Raw genomic sequence first — 16,154 nt, 5'->3', positions numbered from 1 at the left:
TAGTACAGTCGTGGCCAAAAGTTTGGAGACTGATACAAATTTTGATTTTCACAAACGTTTGCAGCTTTTGTTTTTCGATATTTTTCTCAGATGTTTCTATCGTATAGTGAAGTACAGTTATAAGTTGTTGTTTTTTTTAACTTTCATTGACAAATCCATCAAGATTATCCACAAACGCAGTATTTCCAGTGCTGACTCTTCTTTTACAAGACTTCTGCGATTCACCCTGGCATGCTGGATATCAGCTTCTTGGCGCCCACTCCCTTGGATGAGAAGCAACCTCATTCTTTTTAATGAAGGAGTCTGTCAGTATTTTATGTTGTCCGTGGACCAGGCAGCATGAAACTGCTGACAGGTTCCCTGTAATATTTTACATGTTTGACAGGTTGTATGAGAAGCAGTGTCACACCAACGGTTCGAGCCTACTCTGTCCTGCTGCCCCGAGCAGGCAAGGGCGTCGCTCCTCTCTCCCACTGTTTATAGGAACCAGTACTCAGGGAACTTCCTTTCAGCATTGCAAGAGTTAATCCTTACCTCCTGCTCCCTGTCCAGTTGCCGATTACGGTGCTGATCAGCCTCCCTATTTAACTACGGCTATGGATCCACCTCCTTGCCTGCTCCTTGTAACCAGTAATGGTGTGATCTCTCGTCTGGCTACCCGTGTACCGTACCTCGCCTGACTGCCGACTGTGCTTCTTGCTGCCTGCCCTTGAATTTAAATTGCTTACTGGATTACGCATGTATTTAGCCTTTCGCAACCTACGAGTGGATATCTGGAATATCCATGTACACAGCCTGCCCTGACCTTGGACTATATTAAGACTACGCCTTGTGCCTGATTCCTTGGTGCCTCAAACTGGTAATTGGCACAGTGGGTCCACACCCACCTCCTGGTAAAAGCAGTATGCTATTGTGTAAAGAGAATTTAAGGATATGGACACATTTGCAATTTTTTTTTATTGCATTCTACTTATTTATGGCTAAAATATATATATTTTTTAATTGATTTAAGCATTTTCAACAGTTTTTTTCTATACAGCTTTCAGTTTCATTGCTGTAAATCTGTCAGAGAGCTTTTCTGATGGCTCAGTTTGTAGCCTTTCTCTTTACTTACCTGACAGATCATAAACTTTAATTTAAAGGGATTGCTCCACTAAAAATATTCTACATTGTTCAAGCCATCACCTGGATCATAATACTTTTGTAATTGTATGTAATCAAATATTTAGTGTAAGCACTGAGTTATTCAATACAATTTATCTCTATCGCCACCTTTTGTTTGCTATTTTTCTTATTTCTCTGTCCATGTCACCGTGGTGGATACACATGCTCATTTCTGTCCTTCAACTGCCACAAGCCATATCTTTTTTTAGAAGCCGAGACAGCTACAGGGAAAGAGCTGCAGCAGAAAGGAAATGCCCCAGGGAAAGGACATTCTCCAAGAGCTGGGATAGGAAGAGAGTTGCAGTATAAAGGACACAAACCATGAGAAAGCACACATCCCGTGTTGCCAGCTTGAAAAAAATCTAGCAGAGCAAATGTAACAATTGTAAGAAGGTACCTGGAATCATCGTGGAATCAACGAGGCTCCTGGCCTCGCTGAAGTAATAGCAGCAGCTATTGCTAATTGACACCTTGATATTTAGCATGGCTGTCATAGTTGATCCGGGACGGCTCTTACTGGGAGTAGTCAAAGTGTTGGGTGGGTGACTACTCCCCATGTTCCAGGCTGGGTTTTGTCAGGCATAAAAACCAGTCAGCACTGCCAGGTGTGGTTTATTTACCTCCCTCTGACAGTGGAGCTCAGAAGTCTGTGTGCTGTGAACTGAGGGCTGTGCTGGGATTTAAGGTTTGAGCCGGGCTGGAGGACTCAGGCCCCTCTAAAGGCGAATAGGCCGCCTATGGACTTGATGAGGCTGAACTGCTAACAGGGTGTGAATTAACACCCAGGAGAAAAGGTGACTTTTATTGTTTATGGACTTTCCATGTGTGTGAACACCTTATCTGCAAAGTGTGAATAAACACCGCTGTTTGATTCAAGAACTGTGTACTTTGCCTCTATACTGCATCCACTAGTCCTAACTACCAGAGCGAATGCCCACAATGAATATAGATATCTCTTTGGATCCATGTGAGGTACAGGTTCTAGCTTTGTTAGAAAGAGATTGTACTATATGATATCCAATTTTCAAATTAATCATGTGATAAACCCCTTTAATATAAAGTCTGATCAAACTCATAAGAATTTAGCTCAATCCTTTCAGCCCCAGGTGATTTTCCATTTTGTGTTTTCGTTTTTCACTCTCTGCCTTCCAAGAACCATAACTTTTTTATTTTTCCATTCACATAGCTGCATAAGTTTTTTTTTTGTACTTTCTAATGGCATCAATGCATATGGTGTAGTGGGAAGCTGGAAAAATATTCTAAATGGGGTGGAATTGAAAAAAAAAATGCAATTCTGCCATAGTTTTGTGTTTTGTTTTTACGATGTTCCCTGTGTGGTTAAACTACCTGTTCCCTTCAGTCTCTGGGTCAATACAATTACAGGAATACTACATTTGTAAAACTTTTCTGGTGTTTTAATACTTTAAAAAAAAAACAATTCTGGAAAAAAAATATATCTTTTCATCGCCATATTCGGACCCCCATATATTATTATAGTTGTGACTATGTTATTGTGAGGGTTCATTTTTTGCGAGGCAATTTGTAGTTTTCAGTAATATCATTTTGGGGTGTGTATGACTTCTGATCACTTTATATAAAAAAATTTACCACTCACCACACTACCGATCCAGCATCGCTGATCCAGTGGTTTACCTTGCTGAAGCATGCCATGCCATGTGACTACTCCAGCCTAACATTGGCCACATTGTCCATGTCAACATATATGGCATGGGTGTTGGTGTAGCTGTAGCGGTCACATGCCAGTATGGCACATCATCATTTCAACTTGGTAAACATAAACTGTTGGAGGCCCACTAGAATGAAGGTCCTGGATCGGTGGGTAAATTGCAAGGCCAAAAAAAATGAAAAAACAACATATTCATTTGTGTCAGTTGTTTGACATGATTAAAAATGAGTACCAGGGTTTGACAAAATACCAGTTAAGCAAAATGTCATTATTTTGCTAAATTTTTTGGGGAAACACTGTAATTTACAGGTCTTAATCTAAAAAGTGGTGGCATAAGATGCACCAAATTATCAGGAGGTGCATACCTCTTAATAGATTTTGTGTATCTTCTGAGCAGGTGTAAATTCGCACGAGTTGCAAGCGTAAATTATAGCAAACTTCTAGGTGCGCTGAAAACATGTAGATCATGTCCAAACTTTTTTCTATTGAACTAACCATCACAACATCCTGTGGCAGGGATTTCTATTGTATTTGTTCCCTTTAATATGTATGCTATCATTATGTGCATCTATGCAACTTCTGTAGGTTCATGGGATGCAGCAAAATGACTTAGATAATTAATCCTACTTCATTACATATCTAATTACCAGCCTCTTTTAAGATTCCCGAGATTTTTTACAAGTCCTTACTGAAACCTTATGTTACATTTGCCTGTCTTAACAAGCCATCTCCACCTCCTGTTTCGGTAAAAGGTCATCCAGAGTGTGAAACAGAAGAATGCTCGTGCAAGGTCAAAAACTCCCAACGGAATTGAGGGTATGGACCATGCAGGGCATGGTTGAAACGGAGGTCCTCCTGAGCTCAATCTTTCCATGCATAGAAATGAAATATAAAAGTTTGTGCAAAAAAAAGTAAGGAAATCAAAATAGAAGATGGTCCCTGAAATAAGACCCCCCCCCCCCGAAAAAAAAAATAACTGATGCGCCTGTGTTCTTTATAGTAAGCTGTAGCATTCAGAGCATGGCTAGCAAATCTAAGCAGCGTTATTTAGATGTAATTCCCATGTAATAATTCTGGATCAGTTGGAGCACTTGAGTTGTCCTCTTGCTCTATTTTTCCTAGAATTCTACGTAGAAATTAACAACTGGGTGTGACCATTTTCTTTTTTGATCCTGGCCACAGCATACAGGTGTCAGCTGTAGAACACAGTCAGCACCAGCTGTATATTTTTACCCTTCAGATGCCACAGACAATAGCAACCGTTGCATTTGAGCGGTTAGACAGATGTAAGTGACTCCTGTCCTTCAAACCCCCTCCTCCATTGCAAGGTTCCAAGTGGTTCTGAAGGCCTCCAGGTCTACTAGTGTGTAATGGAACACTGGTAAATTCACAATTCACTGAAAAACATACTATAACTATATAGCAGTGTATGATACAAGCAATTGAGCAATCACATGTTCAAGTCCCCTAACAGGACTAAAAAATCTAATAAAAAAAATAAACAACCCACAATTATTAAAATTCAAATCACCCTCTTTCTCCATTTATCATATTAAAATTATAAAGAGTAAAAAACTAAATTGATATTGCCACATCTCTACTAATAAAATAGTGTATTCATCCCACACAGGGAAATCTGTAAAAAAAATTTATACCAAAAAATGACGGAATTGCGGTTTTTTAGTCACCTCGCCTCCCCAAAAAATAAAAAAATAAAAATAGCAAAAAGATCCATTTTCCACAAAATGATTCCTAGAAAAACTATAGCTTACCCCACCAACAGTTAAGTGAGATAGCAGATGAGCTCTATCCAGGCCCAAAAAAGCTTCAGTATAGGGAAGAGTTCTGCAGAGAAGACTTGAACTCTGCCACTAGTTCCAGCTTTTTCATTATGCACATGCATTTTTTTCTAAGGGGATTCTTGTACATAGTGTACAGTGGCTCCTAACAACTCCCAAAATATACAGGAGGAGAGGCATATGTGGTGCTGAGAGATAAGAACTGTATTGCTCACGAGAGGATTCCAGGTGGAATGCAGTTCCAGTTCCTCATGGTAAAAGAGGTAGTTGTGTGGCCTTGGAGGACAGGGAACTAGAGAAGAATGAGCAATACTAGTCTGACTTGGAACTGACCAGGGAATAATGGCTCTGCTTCTTTGCACAATTATAACTGTTAAGAAACTGTTATGTTTGGGCTATTATTTCCTGTTGCAGCTGCACAGCTAGATGCATTTCACTCAGAAGCATGGGGCGTCTCCCTTCTGCCAGCACTGTACTGCTGTGAGATGCCTTATCTTACTCCGCACTCTGTTTGCTTTCAGCTCTGGAGCTCACAGAACAGATAAGTGTGGGGTAAATCACACTTACAGAAAGGCAGTAGGCTCCTGTGTAGCTGTGTAGAAGCAGTTGTTTTATCAGGCTCACAATCTCAGCTAGCTGTGACATGCCCTCACTTTCTCTCAGCCATCTTAAGTGTCTCTGTTAACAGACAGTGGACTGCAACATAGGTGGAAGTGAGACCCATGGTGACCATGACTTTACAGCTTTTTTCAGGTGGATGCAGGCATATATTCATTGTTAAATAAATTTGCTAGTTGCACCATTCTCTATTAAATGAAATTGTGTGAAAGTACGGTGACTCTTTAAATCAGAACATAGTTTGGATCACTAAAGAAGATAGTCACTCTTTGTACCAGGCAGGTGTTGGATGCATAGTATGACACTACTGATACAGGATCATCTTGAATGGCAACTGACAGTATGCTGTACTCCCTTTGATGTTCCTATTTCCTAATTGTTGTATTAGATATGAAAGGAACAGCAATCTTAAAGCAGATAGCCACCTCTCTAGTTTTATCTGGAGGAATGGCAAGAAATATTTGGTTGGCAAGGTAGCAGGAGAAGGACAAGGCAAAGTGAAACTCTTGCAGGCAAACTACATCAGCATGGTTACTACAGTATAACAACATGCTTTAGACCTCTCGTGCTGCGAATTAATGCTGTGCATGCTGTGCGATACCAAATTTAAGCACAAGACATGGGAATTATCAATCAGTATAAGATTACAAGTGAACTGTGGGACAGAGGAACCAGTGATTGAAAATCTGTAGCAGATACAGAATGTGAGCAAGCCTGGCCTTATGCTATAGGCAAGGGTTAGGTGTAGTAGTGGGAATTGCACCAGGAAAGGAAGGTAAAAGTGAGTAACCCTAAATAAACAGGAAAAATGACAATGGTAAGCTGTGTGATTTGCTTTAGTAGGGATAATAGTGTGTGGGAGGAACTGCGCAAGTGTGAAACACAATGGATGGGGAAGGCGTGAAAGGCAAGGTGGAAATAAACAGATAACAATTGACAATTGCATAGCAGGTGGGTGCATGTTAAAGCGAGCTAGTAGAGACCAACTGTGGTGGGTAGCAGGATAGGAACTAAAATAAAATATAAAGTATTATAACACAATAAAAACATTATGCAATTGTCAGTCTATACAGTAATTTTCATCAATAAAAATTGAAAAAAGAAAGAGGGATGGAGGGAAATCAGCAAAAATTTTCTTCAGCAATGTAACAGTAAAGTCTAGGTAAGGTAACTCAGGATACAGAGAAAGAAGTCATTTAATGGAGCAGTATGGTCTTTCCATATATCAGGGTGTTTCCAGTATGCAGTAGTTACTACCTACCAAAAATTGGTTCAAGGAAGGACAATGATGAACTGGCATGATGGGCACTGGCACTAAAGGGTCATTTGATCTGCGTGGGAAGGAATAGCTAGCATGTCTGGTCCAGTCCTACAAAAGACCTGAAAATGTTACTGCTGGACATAGTATCATAACGCACAGGACAATGAAGCTTGATGCATATGAGGCTGCATAGACCAGTCAGAGTGCCCATACTCACCACTGTCAGAAACCCACAAAATGAGAACTGGACCATGAAGCAATCAAAAAAAGTTGGCCTGATGAATCATGAATCATGGTTTCTTCTGCATCATGTGGATGGCGAGGTACATGTGGGTCACTTACCTGGCAAAGAGATGGAACCAGGATGCACTATGGAAAGAAGGCAAGCTGGAGGAGGCAGTGTAATGCTGTTGGCAATGTTCTGAGAAACCTTGGGCCCTAACATTCACGTGCATGTTACTTTGACGCAGCAACGTACGTAAACATCGTTGCAGACCAAGTCAACCCCTAATGTCAGTGGTACTGTCAAATGGCAGTGACTTCTTTCAGTAGGATAATGCATCTTGCCACTCTGATAAAATTATCAAGGAATGGGTGGAAGAACGTGACATAGAGTTCAAGGCATTCACTTCAAATTCACCAGATCGTAGTCCAATCAAGCAGACAGGAACAAGGCTGAGGTCAGGATAAGCAACAGGATTAGATTTAGCAAACACAATTACAACACATGAACAAGAGCCAGAAATGGATGTACTGTAATTACCAAGCAATACACTATAGTATCTTCTCCTTTAAATAGGCTGCCAAGATAATATCTTAATGTGCCAGTTGCCGTGGCAACCTGAACCCACCACTCCCTGATCCAGCAGGACGGAAGCACGGGTTGGAGCTGTATTGACTGGACAAGAGGGGTAGGTGGTTTTAATGTTATGACTAATCAAAATATACTGTACATATATATATAGACTATATGGACAAAAGGAACACATCTTTTACTCATTGAATTCAGTTGTTTCAATTAGTCCCATCGCCACAGGTGTATAAAATCCAGCCCCCCAGCCATGTATTCTGCTTTTACAAACATTTGTAAAACAATGGGTTGTTCTAAAGTGCTTAATGAATTCCAGCGTGGCCCTGTAAGAGGATGCCCCCGCTGCCACAAGTCAGTTGCTGAAATGTCTTCCCTCCTAGATATTCCACCACCAACTATAAGTGGTATTATTGTAAAGTGAAAGCATTAAGAACCAGCAGCCACTCAGGCACAATATGGCAGAACACATGACGTTACAGAGCGTGTTGAGGAGCATAGTGCATAAAGGTCACCAACACTCAGCTGACTTCATAACTGAAGAATTCAAACCTCCTCTGTAATTAACATCAGCACAAAAACTGTGCTGTGCGGAGAGATTCATGGCATGGGTTTCCATGGCCGAAAAGCTGCATGCAAGCCTCACACCATCAAGCATAATGCCAACATAAAGTGATGTAAAACACTCCACCATTGGACTCTAAAGTAGTGGAAACGTGGTCTGTGGAGTGATGAATCACACTTCTCTATCTGGCAGTCTGATGGACCAGTCTGGATTTGATGAAGACCAAGAGAACGTTACCTGCCTGAGTGCATTGTGCCAACTGTAAATTCTGGTGGAGGAGGGATAATGCTATGGGCTTGTTTTCCAGGGACTGGCCTAGGCCCCCTAGTTCCAGGTTCTCTTTAAGTGAGAGAACACCTTTAATGCCTATGGATTTAGAATGGGACATCATAAAAGCTCCCGTAGGTGTAATGAGTAGGTAAGTGAGACAACACCTGTAATGCCTATGGATTTAGAATGGGACATCATAAAAGCTCCCGTAGGTGTAATGAGTAGGTATTCAAATACTTTTGACAATCAACCTGACTACAATTCATATCAGTGTTGCACAAATTACAAATATCTCTGTAACTTAAAAACATAATTACCAGGAAGAACGGCTAGGTTATGATAGATTGAGGCCTGGTTTGATTTTCGTTGTCAATACTGAAGAGTTTCTACACGACAGAAAACTAGACCACAGTCTGGCGTCACCAATGATCACTGTCAACCAAATGCATTTGGTTGTCTCTATTTTTGTGATGACATGCTCCCTGGGTGTAGAGATACAACAACATTCTAGAGATACACCAACATCAAGCCTCTGTACTATCCTCTGACTGCCATGGCTACGCAGAGAAACCTTGCCAAGAGAGTGATCACTTTACAGACTGAGACTCGTGTATTTCCTATCCTGCCATACGGCATGCAGTCTTCCACAAGGCAGCAGGTACCTCTAGCATGTATGACTCCACCAACTGCCTTGCACGCAGACATATAGCTTCTGAGGGACCTGTTTTAGGCAATTCCAAGCAGAACCAACTTAGATGGTGTGATAAAAAGACTTGAGCAGTCTCATTAACAAGACATCCAAAAGGTAAGGAGGGGACCCAGAGGTCTTGGACAATTATATTCTAGCAACTGAGGCTGGATTTCTGGACCTAAAAGTGGCAAAGTTGCATGCCTTGAAAATGGTTCAGGAATGATTCCTTTACTCCTCTTTATGATTTGACTCTTCACCTAGATGGTTTTGAAAGAAGAGGTGCCAGAAATAATCTAAGAATTCCAGAATGGGGTGAAGTGATGACATATAAACGACAGTAACTATTATTTTCAAAATGGTGTCAAGCGCTACTGAATGAGACATTTATTATTGCTGATCATGAGCATTGCACAGGCAGGAAAATTTAGACAGGGAGTATAGCTGCTAGGAATATGATATGTCAACCTTATTATTACTTGGATTGAAAAGAAATACTATGGAAAGCATGGGATAGAGGCACAGTGTAATTTGACAGGGTTGAAGTTAAGGTACTTCTAAACTTATTAAGCATGACTCTACAGAGGATAAGGATTCTATGACCAGTCCTAGAAAGAAGTCAAAGGCAAGGGGTTCATATCGATGAGTACAACTCATTGTTTGTAAAAATGTCTGTCAAGTCAGTTAGCTATGTCATCGAGTGAGCGATGCCAATTCCTGGATATCCCTATTTTTACTCTATTGGACTGACTATCCAAGACAAGAGATATCTTTATAACAATGCATGAGATGGCAACAGCCTCTACCACAGATTTGTCCAATTCAAGACCTATCAATGAGTCTCGATCTATTGGTAGCACACTTGGAAGCGTTAATAATTATACCTATTACAAACAAAGGCTATGTGGAGCCTATGATGAATAATAATCAAGACACCCTACTCATGATTATAGATATGGGGCCATGTTTGGTGGAGTTTTATTAGGGCATTTATCCAATATTTTATGGAATCCTAAATGGTGGCCCTGATCCTCCTCTCACAGACTGCTTTAAATCCTTCTGAGAAGTTTGACTGTCTATTAGACTGTTTAACTGACCCAGGAATAAGGTTCTCCATCCATGTCCTCTCTATAAAAAAAATCCATACTTATACAAAGTACTTTCATGAAAGAGTGGTAGACAAACCCTGCGATATAAAAGAGTATGGACGTTTGTTAGGGTCGTAGTACATATAGTAACATAGTTTATAAGGCTGAAAAAGTACTTCTGTCCATCCAGATCAGTCTTTTATCCTGCAAGTTGATCCATCCAACTATCCCTCCTTAAAAGAGTTATGCGAGAATGATTTAAAATGACCACCAGCAACCTGTGGGTTTGGAGGATTTTGTTGCTCTCATGTCTGGGCAGCTTTCTGCCCACATTACAAGCATTAATACCACTATTACCATAATAATTGTCGTGTTATGGGCATTTCTTTGGGCATAATATGAACTCATTTATTTACACTATATATTTATTATTTAAACACCGTTGATTCATTGGGTAAGGGTATTATGATAGAGGTGTTAATAATATTGGGGTTACATGTATATTATACCACGTGAATGTTTGGAAAATACTTTGTTTATATTATGCATTTCACTGAATATCACATTATAATAAGTGGTCGATAAGTTATTGGTCTGAACCTCAGGATGGGGACAAAGGTGCATTCAAGAGCCTAGATTGCGGGCAATTTGTTGAAAAAACTATCGAAAATATATTTGAATGTGCTGTAGAGGCATGTCCAGCAGTCACCAGTCTCTTACTAAGAGGTACACTACCCGTAAGTAGCATCTGAGAGCTTTTTATAGTGCAGCAGGGTAAGCACATTTATGTCCTCTTGTGGCAAGACCCAGTTTCTAATCAGACCACACCTGTAATCATTTACATATATGCCTGAAACATTTCTATCTGGGTGCATTATTTTTTCAGTGAGTATATACCTGCATATATATATATATATATATATATAATAGATAATTTTTTAAATTATTACTTCTGCACTCTGGTGTACATAGGAGCCTTTAATATATTGACTTGTCATTATTCTGCAACAGCAGCTGCTGTGCGCCGCTGTTCCCCTGCTTACTGCCGCAGTCCCGGGCGATGTGTTCAGCGGTGATCTGCTACCAGTGCTTCCCCATTCACCGCTGCAGTCCTGGGTTCTGTCCATGTAGGTACTGTTCTGGGATCCGCTCTACAGTTTTCATTCAGCCCTGGCCACAGCATGCTTGCTGCTTGTTCCCTGCAGCACTTCTTTAAGGGTCGGCGCCCATCACTTCCTGTGCTTTATGGCTTAGCTCATGTGACCTTGCTGACCAATCCTAGCTCTCCTGCATGTATATAAGTGGCTCAGCCCACTTCCCAGATGCCTCAGCGTCAAGGTCCTTGTGTCCTGCTAGGTTGCTGTTATCTCTGCTTGTGTTCCTGTGTACCTAACTCGTGCTTGTGTTTCTGGACTCCGCTACCTGTTTGATCCCTGCCTGCTTGCCTTGACTCTCCTGTTGCCGACCTGGATTGCCTGACCTGTACCTGTGCCGCCTGCCCTGACCTATTGCTTGTTTGACTTAGCCTCTGCCTCATCCTTTGGTCCTGCACTGTTGCTCCTGGTTAAGACTCGGCCTGCTTACTACGTCTGTACCTCTGGTACCTTGCTAAGGTACCTCCTTGTCCGCCTGGAGCAGCTGCCTCGTGTGCCAATCCTCCTCAAGAGGTAGCGACCTGGTGTTCCCCTCGGGAAAGTCTATTCCCACCATCGGGGGTACTGTGAAGATCGAGGGGTTCACTTATACAATGCTCTTAGAGCAGGTAGGACACATGGCACAGTGGGTTCACACCCGCTGGAATGTGACATATGCCTTTGATTTGGTATTGGTTCTTTTTAGAGGGATTTTTATTTATTTTGGTTCTTAAATCTCTCTTCCCTTTATTACCATTCTGGAGGGATATAACGGTTACCATTTACCTGCAAATAGCTAAGGTTAGATATTTATATGTTTAATGTTATATGTTTTTATCAAATATCATCGTAAAATTGCCCTCCTAGTTCCAATCAGATTCAGACACTTGAGACGTGCCTTGTGAAATTGCTCTCATTTATGGAAGGTTATTAATAATAGGTGGGAATTTTAGAGCAACTGTCCATTCATGACCTCAAAAGTGATATATATGTTAGCATGTCAAGGCAATGATTACCTGCTGTTTTTGATGTTTTTCAGATTTTGTTACTTGACTGCTATTTAGCTTAGTTCCATTAGACCGCGGCTGTAATCTGTGTTCACAGTTTAGCTACAGTGTCTGCATGTAGTCTGAGACACACCTCCTTGTCTTATCATTGGTTCAGGGTGGTGTTCTCTCCCATCCCCTGCAGTTCTGCTCCGTATCAACACAAGTGTATCACAGGCTCAGCAGGTAGTCAGTGCATGGAGAGCTGATTTCTATTACAGAAAGGGCAGAATGATTCTAAAGTATACAATATTAAAGGGATTATCCCAGGATTGACATCATATAGTGCATGGCAATCTCTTTTTAACAAAGCTAGAACCAGCTCTGCACCTCACACGGGTCCAGAGATCTCCACATTCATTGCTCCAATTGCTCTGCTAGATTTATTTCAAGCCGGCAGATCAGAGGGTGTCTCCTTTCTCAGGGGGTGTGTCCTTTCTGCTGCAGCTCTCGCCCTGTAACTATCACAGCTTCTAACAGAAGATATGGCTGGTGGCAGTTAATGATTTAAATTGTGCGTGTGAGACCACTTCAGTGTTGTGAACAGAGAAATATGAAAAAAAACAGCAGGTGACACTATATAGATACACTTTAGTTATTAGCTCACTAAACTCAATTTTTTATTAGTTGCATGGCAGTTACAAAAGTTTTCAGATGTAGGTGCTGGTTCGAAAAATGTAGAATATAATTTGTGGCACAACCCCTTCAAATGAACAATCCCCATAGTGCTTGATTTATTCCACACTGCTTACATGGCGTCAAATAATTCTGCAATGACGAGCTGTGACATCAGTCCCCAGTGGGGGGCAAAATCTAATTTTCAAATATCAGATGCACACCCTAACAGAAAATATGGCCGGTGGTAGGAACTGAGCATGTGTGATCTCCTCAGTGAGGTGGACAGAGAAATAAGGGAAAGAAACAAACAGCAGGTGGTGCTATACAGATACATTTTATTGAATATCTCAGTGGCTATACTAAAATTTTCATTAAATGCAATTACAAAAGTATTCAGAGCCAAGTTCCGGTTTGAAAAATGTAGGATGTTATTAGTGGGAATACTTATTTACTAACCCGATCATTATCAGGTAATTGTCACACATAAGGTGAATGTGCCTTGTAAGAGGAACCCAAAAGGTCACTTTAACTTAGCACTAGATCCCTTGTAAGATGTCTTTTGGGGTCATCATATTTGTCCTATGGTGCTCTAACATAGCTTAAAAAGCTATTACAGTCCCATCAGTTGGTAGATATGTGGCATACAGTATGCTACATCCTTCAGATCGAGGCTATACATTTTCTTTTAAACCTCATGAAATATGTGAATTGTTTCTCATTTATTCAAATGTGTCTCATATAAAAAAAGTTTTATTGTTTTATTTAGTTCCCGAAACCGCCCTGTAAATTGTTAAAGATGAGGAAGCAAACCTGATATTTTTTTTATTGAAGTGTCAATTTACACCTCTTTTAGTAGAGATCTGTTTAAAGGCCTTTTTACATGGGCAAGAGGATTGGGGCCATGATGAATGCTCGTACAAATACTCGTTCCCAATAACTACCTTGTGTAAATGTGATGCTGATCACCCATAAAATCATCTGCTGGCAGCACATCGTCCTGTCTAAACAGGGATGTGCTGCCAGCAAACAATAAATTTGTGGGGGGACATGCAATTACAGTAGCAATTGAGGAGATGATAGCTGCATTTATATACAGCAATCATCTCCTTCGCTTACAATCAGGCAATTATTGGAAATGTTTGGTTTGTTCCTGATAATTTCCCAAGCATTGGCCGATGTAAAAGGGCTTTAAGCCTTCTCATTGGCAGCTTAACAATACCTTGTTGCCATATGCAATTGCTACTAGCATTGTTGGAGCAGTTGTTAAACAACTGCCTGGCATCTGAGCTTTTGTTAAGGTATCGCTTAGCTTGGCCTGGTGAAACTGGGGTGGACTGGAGCCTTTGCTTGCTTAGCCTTTATATGTCTAGGCTTTTTGCTTCTCTGGTTGCTGGTGATAGTGTTTGCTCTGTGTATTTGTTTCCATATTCAGTACCTTGATCTTGTTGTATCCATGTACCTTGGGACTTGTGGTCATTTGGCTTTTCATTGTTGCCAGCACAGAAGTTTATCTGTTTGCTAAGTTGTTTTTTTATTTTTCTTGGCTGTCTTGTATTTCAGAGCAGGGTCAGTTCAGTATTATAACTGTAAGTCATCGGCTCTCAACTTGTATGCCATTACCATGTCCTATCAACTCCACTGCTGGACACCTACCTCCTCTCTTTGTGGCTATCATTCAGTTTCTGTTATATGTTAGTGAGTTTATTTCATTACATTATTGTCTGCCGGTGTTGATATGTGCTTCATTAATGTAAGCCCTGGAAGTAGCTCACTGTTATTACTTGGAAAACGTGACTGCTTTAGGTGAAGTCCATTTCTGCAGTCTTGTGAACAGCTGGCAACATTACAATAGCTTTGTAACTGATACTGAATACAAAAGTTTTCCTGGCAAAATGTATGAGTTGATTTATAAGTCTAGTAATAGGCCGGGTAGAGTATGGGCCAAAACTATCAGTAGGGAGTAGATGAGATCTTGTAGACCATGCATACTGACATCTGGTGAGCTAAAAATGTTTGGATTAAAAAAATTTACAGAAGATTTTAGAAAATTCTAAGCGTCTCATAATATTTCAGGGGAACTCCAATTCCTTCTAACCTGATATCTGAGATAGCTTTTTACTATAATTAACATTCTAGTTATCTCGTATTATTGAACTAATAGCAATACTCCTACAGTTAAAATCCATGAACCCGATGGATTCTTCCTCTTTATTGTAAAATGTTTGATGCTTGAATGTCACATTTTCTTGACGCATTGAATTAGATTCCACAGGGATTGGTGACTGGCAAGGAAAGTAAAGATCCTGTTAAATGTACCAGCTACCGACCAGTAATATTGCGACAGCAATATTCCCACACAAGCCATTTGACTGGGTACAATGGTCTTATAATGAAGCTACTATCTTGGTCTGGAATTGTCAATGCTGTCCAGGATTTTGCTTCTGTACTCTTGCCCCACAGCACATGCGAGGATTCATTTGACCCTCTTTCCTTCCTTCTCTTTATAAGGAGACATAACAAAGATGTCTGCTGTCACCGATTCTATTTGCCTCGACTTTGGAACCATTCGATCTAATCCAGATACCAGGTGTTCAGATATCTACAAGTGTACACAAGGTAGCAAACACAAATGATTGTTCCCAAGTTCCACACAACCTTGCCAAACGTGATGTCAGAATTCAACCGTTTCTCTTCATTGTCATCCTGTTGGATATTCATATCAAAATCAGAAGACTTGAGCATATTATTATCCTAGGATTGAAAGCTGAATTAGAAGTCTTGTTTTTATTATGATGGGCAACCAGAACTCAAAAATATCTGGGGATAAACTTGGCGGTGGATTCAGCAATCTTACATAACAATTTTTCTTCAATGTTGGTGTCTATAAAATTAGATTATGGCTACTTTCCCATCTGTGGCAGAGGACAGCCTAATGAATTCACCGGATCCAGCACTGTTGATTGCAAACAGAATGTCCGCTGGCCCCATTAAGTTTAATGGGGTCCAACAGAGATCCAGCTGCATTCCGGCAAAAATGACGAGAATTGGCCAGACACAAACTGCTGCACGCTACCGATTCCTGGCATTCGCTGCTGGATCAGGGGGCCGGATCTCCCTGCCCCAGATATGAAAGTAGCTTTACAGAAAATTGGGGAATTCTGTTATTTCTTGGCTTGGACAATGTGCAATTGTAGAAGTGAATGTTCTTACCTAGATACTTCTTCTTCAGATAATACCTATTAGAATACTGCATGCTTTCTTTCAATCCCTATAAGCGTGACAACAAGTTCAAATGGGAAGGGAAGCACATTCGGTTAGCTAAGATGTTACGGAGACCTAAAAATGGGACTCTCAGATTTTGTCTCTTATTATCGGTGCAATACACTTAACATGGATTATTGGTTAATGT

At 40.6% G+C, this 16,154-nt stretch overlaps 1 protein-coding gene across 7 annotated transcripts in view; it reads left to right on the top strand.

Annotated features, from left to right (window-relative positions):
- SBK2 (SH3 domain binding kinase family member 2) overlaps nucleotides 1-16,154 on the top strand; it is a 108,369-nt gene that overhangs the window by 9,731 nt on the left and 82,484 nt on the right. For 2 of the 7 annotated variants that reach the window (XM_040424219.1, XM_040424228.1), the window contains exon 2: nucleotides 14,306-14,440. The exons of 4 other annotated variants lie outside the window; for them this stretch is intronic. The gene's annotated coding sequence lies outside the window, so the exon portion shown is untranslated. Of the gene's footprint in view, nucleotides 1-7,328; nucleotides 7,441-14,305; nucleotides 14,441-16,154 lie in introns of all 7 variants that reach the window. One more of the 7 variants, XM_040424236.1, reaches the window with a different exon arrangement.

The sequence above is a fragment of the Bufo bufo genome, chromosome 1 (assembly GCF_905171765.1).
Source record: "Bufo bufo chromosome 1, aBufBuf1.1, whole genome shotgun sequence".
NCBI lineage: Eukaryota > Metazoa > Chordata > Amphibia > Anura > Bufonidae > Bufo > Bufo bufo.
Note: the sequence above shows the minus strand (reverse complement) of the source record. Positions and strands in the feature narration are given on the sequence as shown.